This window comes from Carcharodon carcharias, chromosome 5 (genome assembly GCF_017639515.1).
Source record: "Carcharodon carcharias isolate sCarCar2 chromosome 5, sCarCar2.pri, whole genome shotgun sequence".
NCBI classification, from domain to species: Eukaryota; Metazoa; Chordata; class Chondrichthyes; order Lamniformes; family Lamnidae; genus Carcharodon; species Carcharodon carcharias.
The window spans coordinates 38492329-38519199 of NC_054471.1; positions in this window are offsets into that span (position 1 = coordinate 38492329).

Genomic DNA, 26871 nt, shown 5'->3' on the forward strand with positions numbered 1-26871 from the left:
CCACATCCCATGAATGGATCAAAAGTAAATTATTCCATAGATAATTACATACAATTTCCAGCACTGAAACAGGCTATTCAACTCAACTGGTCCATTGCTCTTTACAAACCCCGTTCCACACTATTTCATCTAAGCCTATCTCCATAACTTGACCTTTGTGCCTCATGTTTTTTCTATCTCTCCTTTAAAGTTATCTCTACCTTAATTACTCCATGTGATAGCAAGTTCAACATTCTAACACTTTCGCAAGTATCGATTGCAGCTACTACTTTTGTCAGTGTAATTGTGTGAGGGGTATTTAGACTTTTTTTTAATCTTCTGCCTGAGGCACAAGTACAGTCTCCAGTGTTTCTTGTGGAAGGGAAAATTTAGGGCCACGGTCCTCATGACCCACAACAGCAAAGTAGAACATCTTATTTCCACACACAGCTCTGTATCAAGGATCTGACACAAACAAGAGCATTCATCCTTGGAATTACACCAGCAAATGTTTCAAATATAATACCTCACATGTGGGCACCTTCATGGGTGAAAAAAAATGGTGCATTACAATTGTTTCTTGTGAAGAAGGATTTTGTTTCTATGTCTGGAATTTGAATCTTTTCAATAACAGCACAAATTAATTGGATTCTGAGCTAGAGACTACAATAAGTGCCCAAAATGAGCCTGCTTTCTGAGCTTTAAGCTAAGAACATAAAACCTTACTGTGTAGTACTGAATAGGTGCATGATTCCAGGGTTAAGGAAATTAACACACTATTCACAGATAAACATGCTAGGAATGACAAGTATTCAAATGGCATGCATAAGATTTTGTGAGAAAAGTCTGAGAGGGCATTCCAAATATGGTGTTTCTTATGGGTAATGTCAACATTGCACATTCTCCCACCTCTGTTTTTTCTTCCCCCAACTTTTCTATAGAATTTATCCAAACTTGAAGGGGAGGGGCAGAAAGGTGCTATGTATGTGTGTTTCTGGTAATCCTGCTCAATCCAACTGCAAGGATGTATGTGATCAGTGTTAGATAATTTAAGTTTTCTTCTCCCTCTCTTTCACAATAACTCTTCTTGTCCAGTTTGTCAAGAATGGGCATCACAATTTAAACATAGAAACTTAGAATATAGGAGCAGGAGTAGGTCATTTGGTCCTTCGAGCCTGCTCCACTATTTGATGTGATCATGACTGATCCTCTATCTCAATGCCATATCCCCGCTCTTTCCTCATACCCCTTGACACCCTTAGAGCCTAAATATCTATTTCGTTCTTAAATATATTCAGCGACTTGGCCTCCACAACCTTCTGTGGTAGAGAATACCACAGGTTCACCACCTTCTAAGTGAAGAAAAATATTTCCTCATCTCAGTCCTAAAAGGTCTACCCCATATCTGGAGTATGTGACCCCTTGTTCCATACCTCCCAGCCAGAGTAAACATCATTCTTGCATCCAATCTGTCCAGCCCTGTCAGAATTTTATTCGTTTCTACGAGATCCCCTCTCATTCTTCTAAACTCCAGTGAATACAGGCCTAGTTGGCCCAATCTCTCCTCATAGATAATCCTGCCATTCCAATGAACCTTTGTGCACTCCCTCAATACAAGTATATCCTTTCTTAGGTAAGGAGACCAAAACTGCACACAATACTCCAGGTGTAATCTCACCAAAGCCCTGTACAGCTGCAGTAAGACATCCATGCACCATACACAAATTCTTTTACAATGAAGGCCAGCATACCATTTGCATTTTTTAAATTCATTCATGGGATGTGGGCTTCACTGGCTGGGTCAGCATTTATTGCCCATTTCCTAGTTGCCCTTGAGAAGGTGGTGGTAAGCTGCCTTCTTGAACCGCTGCAGTCCATGTGGTACAGGTACATGCACATTGCTGTTAGGGAGTGAGTTCCAGGATTTTGACCCAGCGACAGTGAAGAAACAGTGATATATTTCCAAGTCCGGGTGATGAGTGACTTGGAGGGGAACTTTCAGGTTGTGGAGTTCCCATCTATCTGCTGACCTTGTCCTTCTAGATTGTAGTGGTCGTGGGTTTGGAAGGTGCTGTCTAAGGAACTTTGGTGAATTCCTGTAGTGCATCTTGTAGATGGTATGCATGACTACTACTGTGCGTCGATGGTGGAGGAAGAAAATGTTTGTGGATGGGGTGCCAATCAAGCAGGCTGCATTGTCCTGGATGATAAGCTTCTTGAGTGTTGTGGGAGCTACACTCATCCAGGCAAGTGAAGAGTATTCCATCACACTCCTGACGTGTGCCTGGCGACAGGCTTTGGGGAGTCAGGAGGTGAGTTACTCGTTGCAGGATTCCTAGTCTCTGACCTGCTCTTGTAGCCGGTATTTATATGGCTAGTCCAATTCAGCTTCTGGTTAATGGTAAACCCCAGGATGCTAATAGTGAGGGATTCAGTGATGGTAATGCCATTGAACGTTAAGGGGCAATGGTTAGATTCTCTGTTGTTGGATATGGTCATTGCCTGGCACTTATGTGGCATGAATGTTACATGCCACTTGTCAGCCCAAGCCTGGATATTGTCCAGGTCTTGCTGCATTTGGACATGGACTGCTTCAGTATCTGTGGAGTCGCGAATGGTACTGAACATTGTGCAATAATCAGCAAACATTCCCACTTCTGACCTAATGATGGAAGGAAGGTCATTGATGAAGCAGCTGAAGATGGTTGGGCTGAGGACACTACCCTGAGGAACTCCTGCGATGATTTCTTGGAGCTAAGATGACTGACCTCCAACAATCACAACCAACTTTCTTTGTGCTAGGTATGACTCCAACCAGCAGAGAGTTTTCCCCCCTGATACCCATTAACTCCAGCTTTGCTAGGGCTCCTTGATGCTACACTCTGTCAAATGCAGCCTTGACGTCAGAGGCAGTCACCCTCACCTCACCTCAGGAGTTCAGCTCTTTTTTCCATGTTTGAACCAAGGCTGTAACGAGGTCAGGAGCTGAGTGGCCCTGGTGAAACCCAAATTGGGCATAAGTGAGCAAGTTATTACTAAGCAAGTGCCACTTGGTAGTACTGTTGATGACCCCTTCCATTAATTTACTGAGGACGGAGAGGAATGATGATGGGGCAGTAATTGGCTAGGTTGGGATTTGTCCTGCTTTTTGTGGACAGGACATAGCTGGGCAATTTTCCACATAGCCAGGTACATAGTTTCCTAACTGCTCACTGCACCTGCATGCTTGCTTCCAGTGAATGGTGTGGAAGAATACCCAGGTCCCTTTGTACATCAACATTTCCCAATCTATCACCAATTACATAATACCCTGCCATTCTTTCTTCCTACTTCACACTTATCCATGTTACACTGCATCTACCATGTATTTGCCCACTCACTCAACTTGTCTAAATCTCCTTGAAGCCTCTTAACTTTCTCCTCACCACTCACATTCCCACCTAGTTTTATCAACAAACTTGGAAATATTACATTTGGTTCCCTCATCCAAATCATTGATATATATTGTGAATAGCTGAAGCACTGATTCCTGCAGTATCCCAATAGGCACCTTCTGCCACTCCAAAAAAGACCCATTTATTCCTACTGTGTTTCCGGTCTGTTAACTAATGCTCAATTCATGCCAATATATTACCCCAATCCCATGTGCTTTAATTTTACAAACTAATCTCTTTTGGGACTTCATCAAAAGCTTTCTGAAAATCCAAATGCACCACATCCGCTGGTTCTCCCTTATCTATTCTGCTAGCTATGTCCTCAAAAAAGTCGGTTTGTCAAACATGATTTCATGTTGACTTTATCTAATTCTGTTGATTTTATTTAAGGTGTCTTGATATCACATCCTTTATAATAGACTCTAGCATTTTCACTACTACTGACGTTTGGCTAACTGGTCTGTAATTGCCTGTTTTCTCCCTCCCTCCTTTTTTAAATAGTGGGGTTACATTTGCTTACCTCCAATCTGCTGGGATTGTTCCAGAATCTATTTTGGGAGATGACAGCCAAAGCACCCACTATTTCCATGGCCATGCCCTTTAGTACCCCAGGATGTAGATTATCAGGCCCTGGGGATTTTTTGTTTTTCAGCCCCATTAATTTCTCCAGCACTATTTTTTTAATTAATACTAATTTCCTTCAATTCCTCCTTCTCAGTAGACCCTTGGTTTCCTAGTATTTCTGGCAAGTTATTTGTGTCTTCCTCCATGAAGAGAGAACTAAAGTAGTTGTTTAATTGCTCTGCCATTTCCTTGTTCTCTATTATAATTCCCCCATTTCAGACTGTAAAGGACCGACATTTATCTTCACTAATCTTTTTCTTTTTATATACTTATAGAAGCTTTTACAGTCTGCTTTTATGTTCCTTGCAAGTTTATTCTATTTTTCCCCTCTTATTCAACCTTTTGGTCCTCCTTTGCTGAATTCTAAACTCTTCCCAATCCTCAGGCTTGCTGCTTTTTCTAGCAACTTTATGTGACTCCTCGTTATGCTTAATTTCTTTTGTTAGCCATGGTTGCACTGCTTTCCCTGTTGTGTTTTTGTGCCAAAAAGGAATGTATAATTGTTGCAATGCATACTTTTGTTCCTTAAATATTAGTCATTGCCTATCCACCTTCATGCCTTTTAATGAAGTTCCCCAATCAATTGTAACCGATTCACCCCTCGTGCATTCATAGTGTCCTTTGTTTAGATTTAGACCCTAGTTTTGGATCAGACTACATCACTTTCCATCCTAATGCAGAAGTCTATCATGTTATGGTCACTGTTCCCTAAAGGACTCCACACAACATGATTATTAATTAATACCTTCTCATTGCACAATACCAAATCTAGGATAGCCTGTTCCCTCATTGGTTCCTCAACATACTGGTCTAAAAAAAACCATCTTGTACACACTCCAGGAAGTCACCCGACACAGTATTATTGCTAATTTGGTTTGCCCAGTCTATATGTAGATAAAAGTCACCCATGATTACTGTAGCACCCTTGTTACATGCACCTCTAATTTACTGTTAAATGCCATTCCCCACCTTACTATTGTTTGGAAGCCTATAAAAAACTCCCACTAATGTTTTCCGTTCCTTGTGCTTCTTTGCTCCACCCAGACTGATTGGCTCAGAAAATCTAGATGCACAAAGCCCTTTCTCACTATTGAATTGATTTCATCCTTAACTAACAATGCCACCCCACCTCCTTTTCCTTTTTGCCTGTGCTTCCTAAATATCGAATACCCTGGGATATTCAGTTCCCAGCCTTGGTCATCCTGCAGCCTTGTCTCCGTAATCACAATCTTATCGTACCCGTTTACATTTATTTGCATTGTTAATTTGTCTACCTTATTGCGAATGCTCCATGCATTCCGACACGGTGCCTTCAGACTTGTCTTTTTAACATTTTTTTTGTACTATAGCCCCATTTGCTGCTAGCCCTTGCTTCCTCTACCTTCCACTTTTGCTTCTATTTTTTCTGCCTTTCATTTCTATATTTGTTTCCCTTTCTTGTGTCTCCCTGCTCAGGTTCCCATCCCCTGCTACTCTAGTGTAAACCCTCCCCCATAGTACTCGCGAATACCTCTGTGAGGATATTGGCCCTGGTCCTGCTGGGGTGCAACCCATCCAGCTTGTACAGGTCCCATCTTCCCCAGAATCAGTCCCAATGCCTCAGGAATCCCTCCTTCCTACACCATCTCTCCGGCCATGCATTCATCTGGTCTATTCTCCTATTCCTGATCTCGGTAGCATCTGCATGGGAAGGTACCCTGAGATTACTACTTTGAGGTCCTACTTTTTAATTTATTTCCTAGCTCCCTATATTCTGCTTGCAGGACCTCATGCCTCTTTTTACCTATGTCATTGGTACTGATCGGGACCATGACCTCTGGGCTGTTCCCCCCACCACCCCCTTCAAAATGTCTTACAGCCACTCAGTGACATCCTTAACCTTGACACCAGGGAGGCAACATACCATCCCCGTATCACGTCTGCAGTCGCAGAAACGCCTATCTGTTCCCCTCATGGTACTATTGTTCTCCCACTCATTTTTCCCCCCATCCCGTGCAGCTGAGCCACTTGTGGTTCCACAGACTTGGTTCTTGCTGCATTCCCCTGAGAAACCATCTCCCCCAGCAGTGTCTGAAACAGAAAATCTGTTAGAGAGGGAAATGGACCCAGGGGATTCCTACACTACCTGCCTAGTGCTTTTGTTCTGTCTGCTGGCCACACATTCCCTTTCTACCTCTGCGCTCTTTATCTGCAGTGTGACCACCCCACTGTACATGCTATCCATGAAGGTCTCAGCTTTGTGGATGCTCCACAGTGACTCCAGTCACAGCTTCAGCTCTGAAAAGCGGATTTCGAGTAGCTGCAGCTGGAGACACCTCCTGCACACGTGGTGGCCCAACACGTTGGAAGTATCCCTGACTTCCCACATCACTCAGGAGGAGCATTCCACGTGGCTGAGCTGCCCTGCCATGGCTTAGCCTTAAATTACTCCGTTTACTTTTACTTTTTCTAGTTTAAGGAAAATTAACTATATACTTCTTGTACTTTAAACACTACTTAATCTAAACTAAAGACCGATTTTTACTCTAAAGACTGGACAGTAGAAATATTCACCAGATCCTACTTATCAAGGCCTCTTATCCTGGCTTCTGGTCCTTTTCTGGTCTTGGGCCTGGTTCCCCTCCTTTTTAAGGCCGCTGCTCCTCTCACGTTATCAATTGCCAAAAGCAAAGGAGCACCTCTTTTCCTGCCTCCCTTAACCCCTTAATCACCCAACTCCAAGTACTCTATTCTAAGTCTCACTCAATTTATAAAGAAGTAGCATGTTTGAGAATACACTCATGCACGTTATATTAAGAAGTTACTGTCCATGCATGTATCCTGGCCAATATTTATCCCTTGACCAACACCACTAAAACAGGTTAACTGGTTGTTATCTAATTGCTATTTGTGGGGCCCTGCTGTGACAAATTGGCTTCTGTGTTTCCTACTTTACAGCAATGACTACACTACAAAAGTACTTCCTTCACTACAAGACATATGGGGATGAGCTGAGATCATAACAGATGCGATAGAAATGAAAATCTTTGCATACAGCTTCTTCCTTGGTTAAAAAATATATTTCACTTTATAGGAGAGACAGGTATTCAATAATTCTTCAGGTTTCGTCTCCAGTCAAGAGGTTGGTATTTTTAATTGTTTTTTTAAATCCAGTGCCAGAAAAGAGAAAGAGTTTGAGAGCTGTCAGTGGGAGCAGCAATGTGATGAGCCAAAGAAAAGGATGGAAAAGTCAGACATAAAGAATGTAACTGAAACTACCAAGTAATCCAATGTGGGCAGGAATTTGTAAATGGAGATAGATCGGACTACTCAGCCTCCGCCATGGGGAAAATCATGTGAATATTTTCCCTTCACCTTCAGACTATTGGTGACTTGGACAAAGCCAGCATTTGTTGCCCATTTCTAGTTGCCCTTGAATATGTGGTGGTGAACCTTTTGCTTGAATCACTGCAGTCTGTGGTGTAGATGCACCTACAATCCTGTTGGTTAGAGAGTTCCAGGATTTTAACCCATTGGCAATGTGGTGTCTTTGTCCTTCAAGTTAGTAGAGTTCGTGGGATTGGAAGGTGCCTACAAAGGAACCTTGGTGGGTTGCTGCAGTACATCTTGTAGATATCCCACACTGCAGCCAGCATATGGCAGAAGTGGATGTTTTAGGTCAGTGGATGGATTGCATAAGGAACAGAAGGATAAATGAAGAAAGCCTTCAACCGAAAGATCATGTGGATGTCCACTAAAGAGATTAGCTTTAAGTAAGCATTAATAGGTGATCAGACTTTGAACACAAATGACACAATAGTCACTTATCCCTGTTATTTGAAGAAGTTTGAATTGTATAATTGCTGTTTAAAGGAACTACTGGGACCTCATCTAACAAAAACAGAATTACCTGGAAAAGCTCAGCAGGTCTGGCAGCATCGGCGGAGAAGAAAAGACTTGAAGTTTCGAGTCCTCATGATCCTTCAACAGAACTAGGTGAATCCAAGGAGAGGGGTGAAATATAAGCTGGTTTAAGGTGGGGGGGGTGACAGAGGTGGAGGGGGGTGTGGTTGTAGAGACAAACAAGCAGTGATAGGACCAGATAATCAAAAGATGTCACAGACAAAAGAACAAAAGAACACAGAGGTGTTGAAGTTGGTGATATTATCTAAACGAATGTGCTAATTAAGAATGGATGGTAGGGCACTCAAGGTATAGCTCTAGTGGGGGTGGGGGGGGCATAAAAGATTTGAAAATAATGGAAATAGGTGGGGAAAGAAAAATCTATATAAATTATTGGAAAAAACAAAAGGAAGGGGGAAGAAACAGAAAGGGGGTGGGGATGGAGGAGGGAGTTCAAGACCTAAAGTTGTTGAATTCAATATTCAGTCCAGAAGGCTGTAAAGTGCCTAGTCGGAAGATGAGGTGTTGTTCCTCCAGTTTGCGTTGGGCTTCACTGGAACAATGCAGCAAGCCAAGGATAGACATGTGGGCAAGAGAGCAGGGTGGAGTGTTAAAATGGCAAGCGACAAGCAGGTTTGGGTTATTCTTGCGGACAGACCGCAGGTGTTCTGCAAAGCGGTCGCCCAGTTTATGTTTGGTCTCTCCAATGTAGAGGAGACAGCATTGGGAGCTACGAATACAGTAGATTAAGTTGGGGGAAATGCAAGTGAAATGCTGCTTCACTTGAAAGGAGTGTTTGGGCCCTTGGACGGTGAGGAGAGAGGAAGTCAAGGGGCAGGTGTTACATCTTTTGCGTGGGCATGGGGAGGTGCCATAGGTGGGGGTTGAGGAGTAGGCGGTGATGGAGGAGTGGACCAGGGTGTCCTGGAGGGAATGATCCCTACGGAATGCCACCAGTGGGTGTGAAGGAAAGATGTGTTTGGTGGTGGCATCATGCTGGAGTTGGCGGAAATGGTGGAGAATGATCCTTTGAATGTGGAGGCTGGTGGGGTGATAAGTGAGGACAAGGGGGACCCTATCATGTTTTTGGGAGGGAGGAGAAGGCGTGAGGGCGGATGCGCGGGAGATGGGCCGGACACGGTTGAGGGCCCTGTTAACGACCGTGGGTGGAAAACCTTGGTTAAGGAAGAAGGAGGACATGTCAGAGGAACTGTTTTTTGAAGGTAGCATCATCAGAACAGATGCAACGGAGGCGAAGGAACTGAGAGAATGGGATGGAGTCCTTACAGGAAGCGGGGTGTGAGGAGCTGTAGTCGAGGTAGCTGTGGGAGTGGGTAGGCTTGTAATGGATATTGGTGGACAGTCTATCACCAGAGATTGAGACAGAGGTCAAGGAAGGGAAGGAAAGTGTCAGAGATGGACCACGTGAAAATGATGGAGGGGTGGAGATTGGAAGCAAGATTAATACATTTTTCCAAGTCCCGACGAGCATGAAGCAGCACCGAAGTAATCATCAATGTACCGGAGAAAGAGTTGTGGAAGGGGGCCGGAGTAGGACTGGAACAAGGAATGTTCCACATACCCCATAAAGAGACAGGCATAGCTGGGGCCCATGCGGGTACCCATAGCCACACCTTTTATTTGGAGGAAGTGAGAGGAGTTAAAGGAGAAATTGTTCAGTGTGAGAACAAGTTCAGCCCGACGGAGGAGAGTAGTGGTGGATGGGGATTGTTCGGGCCTCTGTTCGAGGAAGAAGCTAAGGGCCCTCAGACCATCCTGATGGGGGATGGAGGTGTAGAGGGATTGGACGTCCATGGTGAAGAGGAAGCGGTTGGGGCCAGGGAACTGGAAATTGTTAATGTGACGTAAGGTGTCAGAGGAATCACGGATGTAGGTGGGAAGGGACTGGACAAGGGAAGAGAGAAGGGAGTCAAGATAACAAGAAATGAGTTCCGTGGGGCAGGAGCAAGCTGACACGATCAGTCTACCGGGACAGTGCTGTTTGTGGATTTTGGGTAGGAGGTAGAAGCGGGCCGTCCGAGGTTGGGCGACTATCAGATTGGAAGCTGTGGGAGGAAGATCCCCAGAGGAGATGAGGTCAGTGACAGTCCTGGAAACAATGGCTTGATGTTCAGTGGTAGGGTCATGGTCCAGGGAGAGGTAGGAGAAAGTGTCTGCGAGTTGACGCTCAGCCTCCGCGAGGGAGAGGACAGTGCACCAGACAACAACAGCACCACCCTTGTCAGCGGGTTTGATGACAATGTCAGGGGTTGGACCTGAGAGAACGGAGTGCGGTAAGTTCAGAGAGAGAGAGATTAGAATGGGTGAGAGGAGCAGAGAAATTGAGACGACTAATGTCATGCCGACCTCTCTGTCTCAATCTCTGGTGATAAACTGTCCACCAATATCCATTACAAGCTTACCGACTCCCACAGCTACCTCGACTACAGCTCCTCACACCCCATTTCCTGTAAGGACTCCATCCCATTCTCTCAGTTCCGTCGCATCTGTTCTGATGATGCTACCTTCAAAAACAGTGCCTCTGACATGTCCTCCTTCTTCCTTAACCGAGGTTTTCCACCCACGGTCGTTGACAGGGCCCTCAACCGTGTCCGGCCCATCTCCCGCGCATCCGCCCTCACGCCTTCTCCTCCCTCCCAAAAACATGATAGGGTCCCCCTTGTCCTCACTTATCACCCCACCAGCCTCCGCATTCAAAGGATCATCCTCCGCCATTTCCACCAACTCCAGCATGATGCCACCACCAAACACATCTTCCCTTCAACCCCCCTGTCGGCGTTCCATAGGGATCGTTCCCTCCGGGACACCCTGGTCCACTCCTCCATCACCCCCTACTCCTCAACCCCCACCTATGGCACCTCCCCATGCCCACGCAAAAGATGTAACACCTGCCCCTTCACTTCCTCTCTCCTCACCGTCCAAGGGCCCAAACACTCCTTTCAAGTGAAGCAGCATTTCACTTGCATTTCCCCCAACTTAGTCTACTGTATTTGTTGCTCCCAATGCTGTCTCCTCTACATTGGAGAGACCAAACATAAACTGGGCGACCGCTTTGCAGAACACCTGCGGTCTGTCCGCAAGAATGACCCAAACCTCCTTGTCGCTTGCCATTTTAACACTCCACCCTGCTTTCTTGTCCACATGTCTATCCTTGGTTTGCTGCATTGTTCCAGTGAAGCCCAGCGCAAACTGGAAGAACAGCACCTCATCTTCCGACTAGGCACTTTACAGCCTTCCGGACTGAATATTGAATTCAACAACTTTAGGTCTTGAACTCCCTCCTCCATCCCCACCCCCTTTCTGTTTCCCTCTTCCTTATGTTTTTTCCAATAAATTATATAGATTTTTCTTTTCCCACCTATTTCCATTATTTTTAAATCTTTTATGCCCCCCCACCCCCACTAGAGCTATACCTTGAGTGCCCTACCATCCATTCTTAATTAGCACATTCGTTTAGATAATATCACCAACTTCAACACCTCTGTTTTCTTTTGTTCTTTTGTCTGTGACATCTTTTGATTATCTGCTTCTATCACTGCTTGTTTGTCCCTACAACCACACCCCCCTCCACTTCTCTCCCCCCCTCCACCCCCCACATTAAACCAGCTTATATTTCACCCCTCTCCTTGGATTCACCTAGTTCTGTTGAACTAGGACTTGAAACGTCAACTCTTCTTCTCCGCCGATGCTGCCAGACCTGCTGAGTTTTTCTAGGTATTTCTGTTTTTGTTTTGGATTTCCAGCAACCGCAGTTTTTTGTTTTTACCTCATCTAACAACGCTGCTGAAGCAGTGATCAGAATGGCTTTAAGATATGATAAAAATGTATTATCGTACTTTGAAGCAACTTGAAAAATTATTGTTGATAACTACATCTGCCTAAACACAAAATCTATGAAGTGTAAATATCATTAAAATACCACACCCAAGATACACCCTGCTCCTTTTATTTGCATTATAGGTACAACAAACTTGAGGCCTTAGCTAAATATTTAGACATAACATTATATTAAGAGAGCATTAATAGCAATGCAAATATTTTTTCTGTAACATTACTGTCTGAATGATTAAATGAACAAAGGAGAACTTGCATTTACAATGTCATTCATGATATTACACATTACAGCCAATGAAGTGCAGACTCTCTTGTAACAGAGGAAGTTGGCAAGCCAATTTGTGCACGCAAAGATTCCACAAACAACAATGAGACAAATGACAGGACAGTGTGGATAATTACCCTACTACTCTTATAATTCGTACCCTGAGAACTTTTGCATTTACCTGAGCGGATTGACAGAGCCTTGGTTTAATGTCTCATTTGAAAGACAACACCTCTAACAATGCAGCACTCTCTATCCCAGTACTTCAAGTGCCAGCTTGGATTAGGAGCTAAAGTCTCTGGAACAGGGCTTGAATTCGCAATCTCCTGACACGCAGATGCAAAAGTGATACCAACTGAGCAATGGTTGACACCTATAACACGATGGAAGCTATTTGTTGGTATTAAGATGAAACAATTTGAATGAAACTAATAGGTGCATAAATAAATCAGCATTGGATTTCTTCTAGTATTTCAGGCCACTTTTATTCTTGTGTTGCATTATAATGAACTGCTATTAACCAAGGCAGAAAATACATGCTAATTAGAGTATTCTTGATGTACCACTTTTGAAATAAACTCCATGAGAGTCAGACATTAATATTCCGGTTTAGTCATACATTGCCAATTGGGATTATCCATATTCCATTTAGTACCTTGATCCAACTGTTGCATTCATTTAAACACATTCCAGTCCATAAAAAATAAAAACAAAAAAACTGCGGATGCTGTCGAAGTTCTGTCGAAGGGTCATGAGGACTCGAAACGTCAACTCTTTTCTTCTCCGCCGATGCTGCCAGACCTGCTGAGACATTCCAGTCCATGTTGCTTTGTAGCAGATCGCATGGTGATTAATCTAGACAAAGGCTTCCCAGCTAATCTATGCATAACCCCTACGCTTCAAAAGTACCTCATTAGCTGAAAAGTGCTTTGGAGCATCCTGAGGTCAGAAAAAAGGCTACATAAATGCAAATTAATTCTTTCTTTGTGTTCCTTAATATGAAACCAGAGAATGAGGACTGTTTTTAAAGGGATAATCAGATGGCACCACGCTATAACCAGTGTCTTTACAATGGTACTGTACTACTATTAAAACATTTCTACTGAGTTTTAACACCCAATTAACAAAACTTTACAGCACCTCCAGCGAGTTAACTGTAGCGAGTAAATCTAGCAAGTAACTGAGCCATTGAGACCATAGAGGTGCTAAATTTGATCCCTAATCTATGCTGAGTTAGTATTGATGGGAAGGATAAAACTGGCTCCTGTAAAATAGGAAGATTCTTGATAGGATTAACGTTTGCATGGAATGTCTTGCTGTTTACAAAAAATAGTAACTAAAGGCTTAAAATATATTGTTATGGCAATTTCTGTTCTGAGTTTGCAAACCGAATGTCTTATTTTCCTCCTTTTAAGTCAAGTGACGAAACTCATTTGACACAGTAGCAAGTACACCCCTACGTCAGAAGGTCATAGGCTCAAGTCTCACTCCAAGGTGCAAGCAAGTATGTAATTTAGGTTGACACTGCAGTGCAGCACTGAGGGAGTTGTGTTGTCTTGGATGATACTTTAAACTGAGACTTGTCATTCAGACGAAGGTAAAAAATCCCATGAAACTATTCAAGAAAGTACAGGGGTGTTCGCAGGATCACAGAATGATTACAGCAAAAGAGAAGGCCATTCTGCCTGTCATGTCTATGCTGGCTCTCTCAATTCACCGAGTGCCAGTCCCCCACCTTCGCTCCATAACCCTGCACATTCTTCATTTTCAGATAATGAACAAGGAAATGGCAAAGCAATTAAACAGCTACTTTAGTCTGTCTTCACAGATAAAGACACAAATAACTTGCCAGAAGTGCTAGGGAACCAAGGGTCTAGTGAGAAAAGAGGAATTGAAGGAAATTAGTATTACTAAAAAATAGTGCTGGTGAAATTAATGGGACTGAAAACCGATAAATCTCCAGGGCCTGATAATCTACATCTCAGGGTACTAAAGGATGTGACCATGGAAATAGTGGATGCATTGGTTGTCATCTTCCAAAATTCTCTCGATTCTGGAATGGTCCCAACAGATTGGAGGGTAGCAAATGTAACCCCATTATTTAAGAAAGGAGGGAGGGAGAAAACAGGGAATTACAGCCCCAATTGCCTAACATCAATAGTAGGGAAAATGCTAGACTCTATCATAAAGGATGTGATAACAAGACACTTAGAAAATATCAGCAGAATTAGATAAAATCAACATGGATTTATGAAAGGGAATTCATGTTGACAAATCTGGAGTTTTTTGAGGACATGACCAGCAGAATAGATAAGAGAGAGCCAGTGGATGTGGTGTATTTGGATTTTCAGAAAGCTTTTGATGAAGTCCCACATAAGAGGGTAGTGTGCAAAATTAAATCACATGGGATTGGGGGTAATATATTGGCATGGATTAAGAATTGGTTGGCAGACAGGAAACCAAGGATAGGAATAAATGGGACTTTTCAGAGTGGCAGGTGATGTCTAGTGGGGTTCCACAGGGATCAATGTTTGGGCTGCAGCTGTTCACAATACGAACAAGGAGCAGAAGTAGGCCATTCAGCCCCTCAAGACTGCTCTGCCACTTAATAAGATCCTGGCTGATCTGACAGTAACCTGAAATCTGCATACCCCCTACCATCAATAATCTATCTCTCCCTTGCTTACCAAGAATCTATCCATCTCTGCCTTAAAAATATTCAAGGACTCTGTTTCCACCACCTTTACAGGAAGAGAGTTCCAAAGACTCACGACGCTCTGATTGAAAAAATTTCGCCTCATCTCTGTTTTAAATGGGCGACCCCTTATTTTTAATCAGTGACACCTAATTCTAGATTCTTCCATAAGATGAAACATCCTCTCCACATTCACCCTGTCAAGACCCCTCAGGATCTTATATGAATCAATCAAGTCACCTCTTCTTGCGGATACAAGCCTAGTCTGTACAAGCTTTCCTCATAAGCCAACCCAGGTATTAATCTGGTAAACCTTCTCTGAACTGCTTCCAATGCATGTACACCCTTCCTTAAATAAGGTGACCAATACTGTACACGGTACTCCAAATGTGGTCTCACTAGTGCCCTATACAACTGAAGCATAACCTCCCTACTTTTGTATTCGATTCCCCTCACAATAAATGATAACATTCTATTATTTTTCCTAATTACTTGCTGTGCCTGCATACTAGCCTTTTGAGATTCATGCACTAGGACACCCAGAACCCTCTGCACCTCACAGCTTTACAATCTCTCACCTTTAGATAATATGCTTCTCTTTTATTCTTCCTGCCAAAATGGACAATTTCACATTTCCCCATATTGTACTCCATTTGCCAGATCTTTGCCCATTCACTTAACCTATCTATATTGTGTTGTAGTCTCCTTATGTCCTCTTCTCAGCTTACTTTCCTACCTATCGTCAGCAAGTTTGGCAACCATCCCATTCATCCCTTCATCCAATTCAATTATATAAATTGTAAACAGTTGAGGTCCCAGCACTGATCCCTGCGGCACACCACTCGTTACATCTTGCCAACCTGAAAAATACCCATTTATACCTCCTCTCTGCCTCCTGTTAGACAGCCAATCTTTTATCCATGCCAATATGTTACCCTCTATGCCATGAGCTTTTATTTTCTGCAATAAATTTTGATGTGGCACTTTATCAAATGCTTTCTGGAAACCTAAGTACAGTATATCCGCCAGTTGCCCTTTATCCACAGCACATGTTACTTCCTCAAAGAACCCCAATAAATTGGTTAAACACGATTTCCCTTTCACAAAACCATGTTGACCCTGCCTGATGACTTTGAGCTTATCCAAGTGCCCCGCTAAAACTTCTTTAATAATAACTTGTAACATCTTCTCCACAACAGATGTTGAGCTAACTGGCCTATAGTTACCCACTTTCTGCCTCCCTCCCTTTCTGAATAATGGAGTTACATTTGCTATCTTCCAATCTTTTGGGACTTTCCCCAAATCTAGGGAATTTTGGAACATTAAAACCAATGCGTCAACTATCTACCCAGACACTTCTTTTATATAAGTCCATCAGGACCCTCGCTCTGGTCAGCCCATAGTTCCAACAGTTTACTCAGTACCACTTCTCCGATGGCTGTAATTTGCCTAACTTCCTCCCTCACTTCCATTTCCTGTTTTATAACTGCTTCTGAGATGTTACTTGTATCCTCCATGGTAAAAACTGAAGCAAAATACCTGTTCAATTCATTTGCCATCTCCTTGTTTTCCATTATCAATTCTGCAGCCTCACTTTCTATAGGACCCATGCTCACTTTGTTAACTTTTTTAACTTTTTAAAATTTTTGTAACAATATATATCAATGATTTGGATGAGGGAACCAAATGTAAAATTTCTGAGTTTGCTGACGGCATGAATGTGGGAATGTAAATGGTGAGGAGGATGTTAAGAGCCTTCAAGCTGATTTAGACAGGTTGAGTGACTGGGCAAATACATGGCAGATGCAGTATGACGTAGATAAGTGTGAAGTTGTCCACTTTGGTAAGAAAAACAGAATGGCAGAGTATTATTTAAATGGTAATGGATTGGGAATTATTGATGTACAAAGGGACCTGGGTATCCTTGTATGCCAATCACTGAAAGCAAGCATGCAGGTGCAGCAAGCAGTTAAGAAGGCAAATGGCTTGTTGGCCTTCATTGTGAAAGGACTTGAGTACAGGAGCAAGGATGTCTTACTGTTGCTGTACAGGGCCTTGGTGAGACCACATCATGGTGACACCAGTTTTGTTGGTCTTCTTACTGAAGAAAGGATATAATTGCCATAGAGGAAGTGCAGGGAAAGTTCACCAGACTGATTCGTGGGATGGCAGGATTGTCATATGAGGAGAGATTGGGTTGACTAGGCCTGTATTCACTGAAGTTTAAAAGAATGAGAGGGATTTCATTGAAATGTATGAAACTCTGACAGGGCTGAATAGACAGGATGCAGGGATGATGTTTCCTCTGACTGGGGGCTTCAGACCAAGGGGTCACAGTCTCAGGATATGGGGTAGGCTGTTTAGGACTGAAATGAGGAGAAACTTCTTCACTCAGAGAGTGGTGAACTTGTGGAATTCTCTACTACAGAAAGCTGTGGAGGTCAAGTCACTGAATATATTTAAGAAAGAAATAGGTAGATTTCTAGACTCTAAAAGTGTCAAAGGGTATGGGGAGAGAGCAGGAGTATGGCATTGAGATAGAGAATCAGCCATGAGCATATTGAATGGCGGAGCAGGCTTTAAGGGCCAAATGATCTACTGCTGTTCCTATTTTCTATGTTTCTATAATAATGCAATTCCCCCTTGAATGCCTCAATTGTACCTGCCTCCACTACACTCTCCAGCAATGCATTCCAGATCCTAACCACTCACTGCAGAATAAAGCTTTTCCTCACGTCACCATTGCTTCTTTTGCCAATTAACTTAAATCTATGCCCTCTCTTTCTCAAACCTTCCACCATTGGGAACAGTTTCTCCCTATCTGTTCTGTCCAGAGCCCTCATGATTTTGAATGCCTCTCCCAAACCTCCTCTCAACCTTCTCTTCTCCAAGGAAAACAGTCCCAATTTCTCTAGTCTATCTATGTAACTGATGTTCCTCAACCCTGGAACCATTCTCATGAATCTTTTCAGCAATCCCTCTAGTGCTTCCACATCCTTCCTAAAGTATGGTGGCCAGAACTGGACACAATGCTCCAGTTCAGGGATCTTCATTACTCTTCAAGAAGGGCTCCTTTAGCAATACTAGTGCAATGTGAGAGCCACATCGAATACTAAATTGTCATTGCTTACTACTCCTCCTGTTACAGACTAAAACAAAATCACACATTATACTTAAAAATAAATACACATGTATAATTAATAAAAATACAACATTTATAAAACAATAACCAGGAAAATATAAGGAATTAAAAATGCACCTGTGCAAGTAAATTTTTTAAAAGCTGAATAATGAAAAACTTACTTTAAAAACTGGAAGAGCTAAAGTCTTACATTGGTAAATGAAATAACTTTTATATTTTTAAACTTATTTTAAAAGAAAAATGTAACTTTCTGCTTACAGTACCTGCTGCCTGTCTTCCTGAACTTCCTGCTTTCTGATCCTCCTGGCCACTGCAGATCCTCTTCCACCCTCACCCTCAGCATTGTGGTCTCTCTTCCCCGCCACCCCCCCCAAACTTCAAGTTGCGGCCTCTTCCCCCTCTCTGATTCACCCTCTCGCAGAACCTCCCACTCCCTGGTTCACCCTCTCACTGCTTCCCTCTCCTGGACTTGTGCTCCAGATCCAATCCAAAGCCAGAGCACCAATGCTGTGGAAATGCAAGTGCTGATGGTACAGAGGTACTGAGCTGGGGCTGTTACAATCGGTGTTTTTTTAAAATGCACCAACTTGCTGCTTCCCTGTCCTGAAGCCTCACTGTGAGCAAGAAAGGAGCAGCTTCTACAGTCATCTTGTGAACACCCCTGCATCTGCGGGGAGGGAAACAGATTATCATCTTCGGCTGATGACCTTTTGTCAGGATTGGAAGAAGTTAGAGATGCAACTTGCTTTAAGCTGTACAAACGGTGAAAAAATAGTCAAGATAGGAAGAAAACAGTTCCTTGGGACAAGAGCAAGCTGCATTGACCAAAATGACAAAAGGGATGATAGTACAACGAAAAGGAGATTGGAATGGAACAAGTAAAGAAACAAAAGATGGGTCCTGAGCAGGTGCAATTCGGAATAGCAGAATCATTACCAACAGCAAAAAGGGAGCAAAGGTTATGATGTGAAATTGTTACTCTCAATGTTGAATCAGAAAGTCAGTCCAGTTAGTGGATCATGGGAAGGAAAGAGAAGTGGATTGTTTGGAGGAATGTGAAGTTGGAGGGGATGGATTTCCAGAGGAGATAGGTTAGTGACACTCTTGGAAATAACGGCTTACTGTTTGTTGGTGGAGTCATGTCAGGGATGAGGTAGGAGGACGTGTAAGAGAGTTGGTGTTCAGTCTCCGGTTCGTAGAGGTCAATTCGCCAAACAACCACAGCATCACCTTTGTCAGCAGGTTTGGTGACAGCATTGGGGTTTGACTTGAGAAAATAGCGTTCTTATTTATTCATTCACGGGATGTGGCGTCCCTGGCTGGGCCAGCATTTATTGCTATTACCTAATTGCCCTTGAGAAGGTGGTGGTAAGCTGCCTTCTTGAACTGCTGCCGTCCATGTAGTGTAGGTACACCCACTGTGCTGTTAGGGAGTTCCAGGATTTTGATCCAGCGACAGTGAAATAATGACGACATATTTCCAAGTCAGGGTGCTTTGTGACTTCGCAATTGGAGAGTATTCCACACACTCCCGACTTGTGCCGTGCAGATTGTTTGACAGGCTTTGGGGAGTCAGAAGGTGAGTTATTCACCACAGAATTCCCAGCCTCTCACCTGCCCTTGCAGCCACAGTATTTATGTGGTTGGTCCAGTTCAGTTTCTGGTCAATGGTAACCCTAGGATGTTAATAGTGGGGGAATCAGCGATGGTAATGCCATTGAATATTAAGGGGAGATGGTAATATTCCTGCTTGTTGGAGACGGTCATTGCCTGGCATTTGTGTGGCGCAAATGTTACCTGCACTTATCAGCCCAAGCCTCAATGTTGTTCCGGTTCTGCTGCATATGGACACAGATAGCTTCAGCATCTGAGATGTCGCAAATTGTGCTGAACATTGTGTAATTTTCCACAAACATCCCCATTTCTGGCCATATGATGGAGGCAAGGTTGGCGCACTCATGATGGGCTGAATGGCCTCTGTCTGCACCCTAACTTTTCTGTGGTTCTATAGTTCTGTGATGAAGCAGCTGAAGATGGTTGGTCCGAGGACACTACCCTGAGGAACTCCTGCAGCAATGTCCTAGGACTGAGATGACTGACCTCCAACAACAACAACCATCTTCCTTTGTGCTAGTTATGACTCCAACCAGTGGAGAGGTTTGCCCCTGATTCCCATTTAATTCCATTTTTGCTAGGGCTCCTTGATGCCACACTTGGTCAAATGCTGCCTTGATGTCAAGGGCAGTCACTCTCACCTCACCTCTGGAGTTGAGCTGTTTCGTCCATGTTTGGGCCAAAGCTGTGATGAGGTCAGGAGCTGAATGGCCCTGGCAGAACCAAAACTGAGCATCAGTGAGCATGTTATTGCTATGCAAGTGCTGCTTGATAGAACTGTCAGTGACCCCTTCCATCACTTTACTGATGATCTAAAGAAGGTTGATGAGGTAGTAATTGGCTGGGTTGTATTTGTCCTGCTTTTTATCAACAGGACATACCTGGACAATTTTCCACCTTACTGAAGAGATGCCAGTGTTGTACTGGGATAGTTTGGCTAGAGGCACGGCTAGTTTTGGACAAAAAGTCTTCAGTACTGTTGCCGGAATATTGGCAGGGCCCATAGCATTTCCAGTATCCAGTACTCTCAGCCATTCCTTGGTATCACGTGGATTGAATTGAATTGGCTAAAGACTGGCATCTGTGTTGCTGGGGACTACTGGAGGAGGCCGAGATTAATCATCCACTCGGCACTTCTGGCTGATGATTGTTGCAAATGCTTCAGCCTTATATTTTACGTTGATGTGCTGGGCTCCCCCATCAATGAGGATGAGGATATTTGTGGAGCCTTCTCCTCCAGTGAACTGTTTAATTGGCCACCACCGTTCACCACTGGATGTGGCAGGACTGTAGCACTTAGATCTGATCTTGGTTGTGGGATTGTTTACTTCTGTCTATTGCGTGCAGCTTCCGCTGTTTGGCCTGCAAGTAGTCCTGTGTTGTAACTTCACTGGGTTGAAACCTAATTTTTAGGTATGCTCCTGGCACGTCCTCCTGCACTCTTCATTGAATCAGTGGTTCATCGGCTCGATGGTAACGGTAGAATGGGAGATATGCCAGACCACGCGGTTACAGATTGTGGTTGTATACAATTTTGCTGCTGCTGATGGACCACAGCGCTTCATAGACGCCCAGTTTTGAGTTGCTAGATCTGTACTAAATCTATCTCATTTAGCATGGTGGTAGTGCCACCCAACATGATGGAGTGTATTCTCAATCTGAAGATGGGACTTCGTCAGAAGTCATTCCAACCAATATTGTCATGAACAGATGCACCTGCGACAGATAGATTGGTGAAGATGAGGTCAGGTAGGTTTTTCCCTCTTTTTGGTTCCCTCACTACCTTCTGTAGACCCAGTGTAGCAGCTTTATCCTTTAGGACTCAGCTGGCATAGCCATTAGTGGTGCTACCAAGCCCCCCTTGGTGATGGACATTGAAGTCCCCCACCCAGAGTACTTTTTGTGGCCTTGCCACTCGCAGTGCTTCTTCCAATTGGTCTTCAATGTTATCAGCTAAGGGGTGGGGGGTGCGGTAAGTGGTAATCAGCTAGAGATTTCCTTGCCCATGTTTGACTTGATGTCATCAGACTTCATGGCTTCGAGAGTTGATGTTGAGAATTCCCAGGGCAACTCCCCTCAGATTGTCTACCACTGTGTCACTGCCTCTGGTGGGTTTGATACAACTGAGTGGCTTACTCGGCCATTCCAGAGGGCATTTAAGAATCAATCATATTGCTGTTGGACAGAGTCCCATGTAGGCCAGACCAGGTAAGGATGGGATTTCCTTCCCTAAGGGGGCATTACTGAACCAGATGAGGTTTTATGACAATCAACAATGGTCACTATTACTGAGACTAGCTTTATATCCACCAACAGCTGCAGTGGGATTTGAACTCTGGATTACTAGTCCAGTAGCATTACCACTGTGCCACCACCACCCAACCTGCAAGTTCAGAGGAAAATGGGTTAGAGTGAGTGAGGGAAACAGAGAAATAGGGACAGCCAATCTCACGCCAGCAGTTCTCAATGAAAAGATGTAGAGAGAATAAGAGACCACATGGGATAAGTTGGAGTCATCGGCAGTTCCCAAAGATAAAGTTACAGCAGCAAGGTTTGCTGAGTGACAGGAAACGCAAAGTAGTGGTTTTTTGGACTGGAGGAAGATATAAAGTGGGGTTCCCCATGGATCAGTATTAGAACCATCGATTTTCTTAATCTATATTAATCACAGACTTCAATGTACAGGACACAATTTCAAAATTTGCAGGTGACACAAAGCTAGGAAGTATTGTGAACCGAGAGGGGGATGGTGATAGACTTTAAAAAGCCTTAGATAGGCAGGTGGAATGCGCAGCCACAAGGGAGATGAAATTTAATGCAAGTGGATGAATGTGAAGGTGAATGAAAGGGTACAGAAAAGATTTACAAGAATTGTTCCAGGGACAAGGAACTTCATTTATGTGGATAAATTGCTGAAGTTGGGGCTGTTCTTCTTTGAGTAAAGGTTGTGAGGAGACTTGATAAGGGTGTTCAAAATCATAAGGGGCCTGGACAGAGTAGGTAGGGAGAAAATATTCACACTGGTGAAAGGAGCAAGAGCCAGAGGACACCAATTTAGGGTGAATGGCAAAAGAACAAAAGGTAACACGAGGAGAAGCTTTTTTTATACAGTCAATGGTTAGGATCTGGAATGCACTGCCTGAGAATGTGGTGGAGGCAGAATCAATTATTGCTTTCAAAAGGAAATTAGACAATTATCTGAAGCGAAAAGATTTGCAGGCAACAGGGAGAAAGCAGGGGAGTGGAAAGTTCCATATGCAGAGAACCAACATGGACACAGTGGACACAATGCACACGGCATGGCATCCTCCTGTGCTGTAACATTTTATGATTCTATAATTCTAACATGTTACATTTCTAACATTTTCCAGTTCTGACTAAGGTGACCAGAAACATTAAGTCTATTTCTCTTTTCATGGATGCTGCCCAACCTGCCGAACATTTCCAGCATTTTCCGTTTTCATTTCTTAAAGGAGATGGAGAGAAGTTTAGAGAGGGAATTGCAGACCTTAGGTCTTAAGCAGCTGAGAGCACAGCTGCAATGGTACAGCAATTAAAATTGGCAATACACAAGAGGCCAAAATTAGAAGAGGTAACAGAGATAGGGAGAGGCAAGGTCATGAAGAAGGTAGAACACAAGGATAAGAATTTTAAAATTGTGGCATTGCCAGACCAGGGATCATTATGGGCCAGTGAGCACAGGGGTTATGGGTGAACAGAACTTAGTGCAGATTAAGGTATAGGCAGGAGAGTTTTGGATGAGCTCAAGCTTATGGAGGTAGATAGGAGGCCGGTCAGGAAAGCATTGGAATAGTTTAGTAACAATGGTGTGATGTCAAAAGAATACCACCCATAAACCAGTAGATCTCTATTTGAACTTCCAATTACCATTAGGCTTCACATTCTTCACAAAACAATTAGAGTTGCTTTCTTATATGGAACAAATGGTATGCCTGTTACAGCTGAAAAACATATTGTCGCAATGGTGGATTACAGCCCTAAATTACTTATGGGCATGTTGAACTTTCTAAGGAAAACATGTGTTTTTAAAAAGACAAATAAGCAAAGACAATGAGCAAAAGATGGCTGAGAATGTAACGTAACCATCTTTCTGGAAAATTCCTATGTGGATTAGACTTGACCGACTGGTCCCAGGAGAACAAGGGATGTTGCACCTAAAAAGGTGTCAAGGCCTACTTCAGACAGAGACACTTGAAAGGAAGAGATGAAATGCAAAATACAAAAGACTGAACTTTAATCTCCTGTGGTTGTACAAACAATACAGACTGATTGCCACATCTCAGCAGACATCCAAAACCCATCTCCTGTTGAATTATATCTCAGGATGTGGAAATGGTCTGAGTTGAAAGAATACAGACTCTGGGCGAAAGATATGTTTGTTTCTTCCCTTCCAGGAAGACGCAAGGAAATGGGTTGAAAAGGTACCTGCAGACTTGATCTGTGTGTGCTAGTATGCTAGAGTGCTGTGAGAGCAACAGCACAGGAAGATCAATTAGTCATCCCTGCAGCTTGCAGGCAAAATCTCTCTCCCTCTCATTGTTGCCGGAGGCAAAGCCACAATCAAAAAAGGATTAGGACAACTTCTTCAGCCAACCTGTAGAACCAAGTGTTTCCAAATCCAGTGCTCAACTGCCAAAGTCAGCTCTATCGGAATCACCCAACTTAATGGCCGCAACGTTTCGCCATCTACGCCTCACGGACAAGCCAAAGACTGATCCTTATTTTTTTTTTTAACTTTTATTTGGACTCAACTTCTCATTTATGATCTGTGCGTATGTGTGTTGTGTTTTTATCATTTCTTATCAGGTTTCTGGTAACTAGTAAACTTACTCTTTCTTTGACTCAAGGAAGCCTGGTTAAATTGGATCCTTCTAAATCATAAATAAATTTGTACTGCGAAAAGGTATCCATGGGGGAAGGGATCCCTTTTAAATTAGCCTTGTTGTGTCCAACCAAGGGGTTTGAATTAAGAAAGGGAGCCAGCTTATTCCTCCTCATCCAGGAGCATAAAAAAATTAGGTTCCTATTCGTGAGGTTAACAAATTTGGGACCTCGCCTGGGGACCAGTTGTAACAATATGTTGGGTAAGGTCCTGGGAAGAAGAGATGGGAGTTTGGCAGCAAGAACAAATGGTGGGCTGTGACCTTGGGGGAAATTGGTGGGAGGCCACAAGGGCCATCCAAGTCCAGAATAGAAACCAAAATGAATCAATAAAGTGAGCAGACCCAATCTGTGGCATGCCTGTGCCAACTGCAAAGCTGATGGCAACAAGGACTCTTAGAAGAATGCACGAATTAACTTGTGGGACGAATACATAAACTTCTTTTCATGGGATGTTGGCATCACTGGTAAGGCCAACATTTGTTGCCCATCCCTTGGGAACAGTTAAAAGTCAAGCACATTGCTGTGAGTCTAGAGTCTCATGTCAACCAGAGCAGGTAAGGATAGAAGATTTCCTTCCCTAAAGAGCATTTGTGTACTAGATGGGCTTTTATGACAATTAATGATGGTTTCATGGTTATCATTACTGAGATTAGCTTTCAATTCCATTTTCTTTTAATTAATTGAATTCAAATTCCACTAGCTGCCGTGATGGGATTTGAACCCATGTTCCCAGAGCATTAGCTTGGGCCTCTGGTTTAACTAGGCCAGTGACATTACCACTGCGCCACTGTCGCCCCATTTGGGCAATAATTCATATATATTCCAAGCATAGAGAGTCCATAATGTTTCAGAAATACATGGACATTGTGTGATTTGTATTAACACAAACAGAGAAGTTACAGTCATTCCCACACAGCAGTTATATGAATAGCTGGAATGTGTTATGTCTGCTTGTTCATTAAAGGGTTTCTAAACAGTATTTAGTTTGGCAACTCCTCTGTTTACAATGCGTGAATGTATGCAATTTATCTTCAGGCCTGGAACCAAGGCTGTGGTTAGCCTGAATTTTTATGGGCATTGATAGAAAGCAACTATTCTGGAATGATGATTTATTTTCAGAAGCTCCTGTTTTAATCTTCCATAAATTTAAGTTGTGTAAAATGTGAAGGGGAATAATAAAATAATCATAGCACTTTCATGTACATTGTACATGATTCATTTCAAAGTTCTAAAAGTAATAAATTACTTTTGGAGTGCAGTGGCTGGTTTATGTAGACAAATACAGCACCCATTCTATGTCAGCAACATCACACAAGCCAGATAAATAATCAGTTAATTTGTTTTTTGGCTGCTATTTTCAATTGAAGAAGGATTGTTGGCCAGGACATCTAGTGCTCCTCCAATAGAAAATAAGAACTTGTATTAGTGCCTTTCACTGGACATCCACGAGGTATTGTGGGCCATAAGCAGCAGGAGAATTGTATTCCACCACAATCTGAACCTCATGTCCTAGTATATCCCTCACTCCACTCTTACCATCAAGCCAGGGGGCCAATCTTGGTTCATTGAGGAGGATAGGAGGATAAGTCAGGAGCAGCACTAAACTAAAAATGAAGCACTAATGCAGGATTTCATGCATGTTAAACATTGTTAGCAGCATGCAATAGACTGAGCATAGCAATCGAACAACTAAGCTCTGCACTCCATTGTGGTGGACAATTAAACAATTAATTGGAGGAGGAGACTCCATGAACATCTGCGTTCTGAATGCATGCAAAAGACAAGGCTGAAGTGTTTGCAACCAATTTCAGTCAGCCATGCTGAGCTGATGTTCCATCTCGACCTTCCCCTGAGCTTCCCACTATCACAGATACCAGTCTCCAGCCACTTCAATTCATTCCATGCAATTTCAAGAAATGGCTGAAAGTACTGGATACAGTAATTGATATGAGGTCTGACAACATCCCAGCTGTGGTGCTGAAGACCTGTGCTCCAGAACTAGCCATGCCTCTAGCCAAGCTGTTCCAGTACAGCTACAACCTGGCATCTACCCAAAAATGTAAAAATTTGTCCAGTTGTGTCCTGTCCACAAAACACAGGACAAGTCCAATCCAGACTATTCTCAATTGTCAGCAAACTAATGGAAGAGAGGGTTGACAATGTTATCAAGCAGCACTAACTCAGCAAGAACCTGCTCATGCATTCTCAGTTTGGGTTATGCCAGGGTCAGTCAAATCTAGGTCTGATTACAATCTCAGTCAAAATATGGGTAAAAGGACTGAATTCCAGAGGTGAGAGTGACTGCCCTTAAACTTAAGGGAAGTAGACTCATAGGAACACCACCACCTTGTAAGTTCGCCTCCAAGTCACACACTATTCTATCTTGGAACTATATCACAGTTCCTTCATCGTCACTGGGTCAAAACCCTGGAACTCCCTCCCTAACACCACATTGATTAAAACGGCTCAAGAAGCA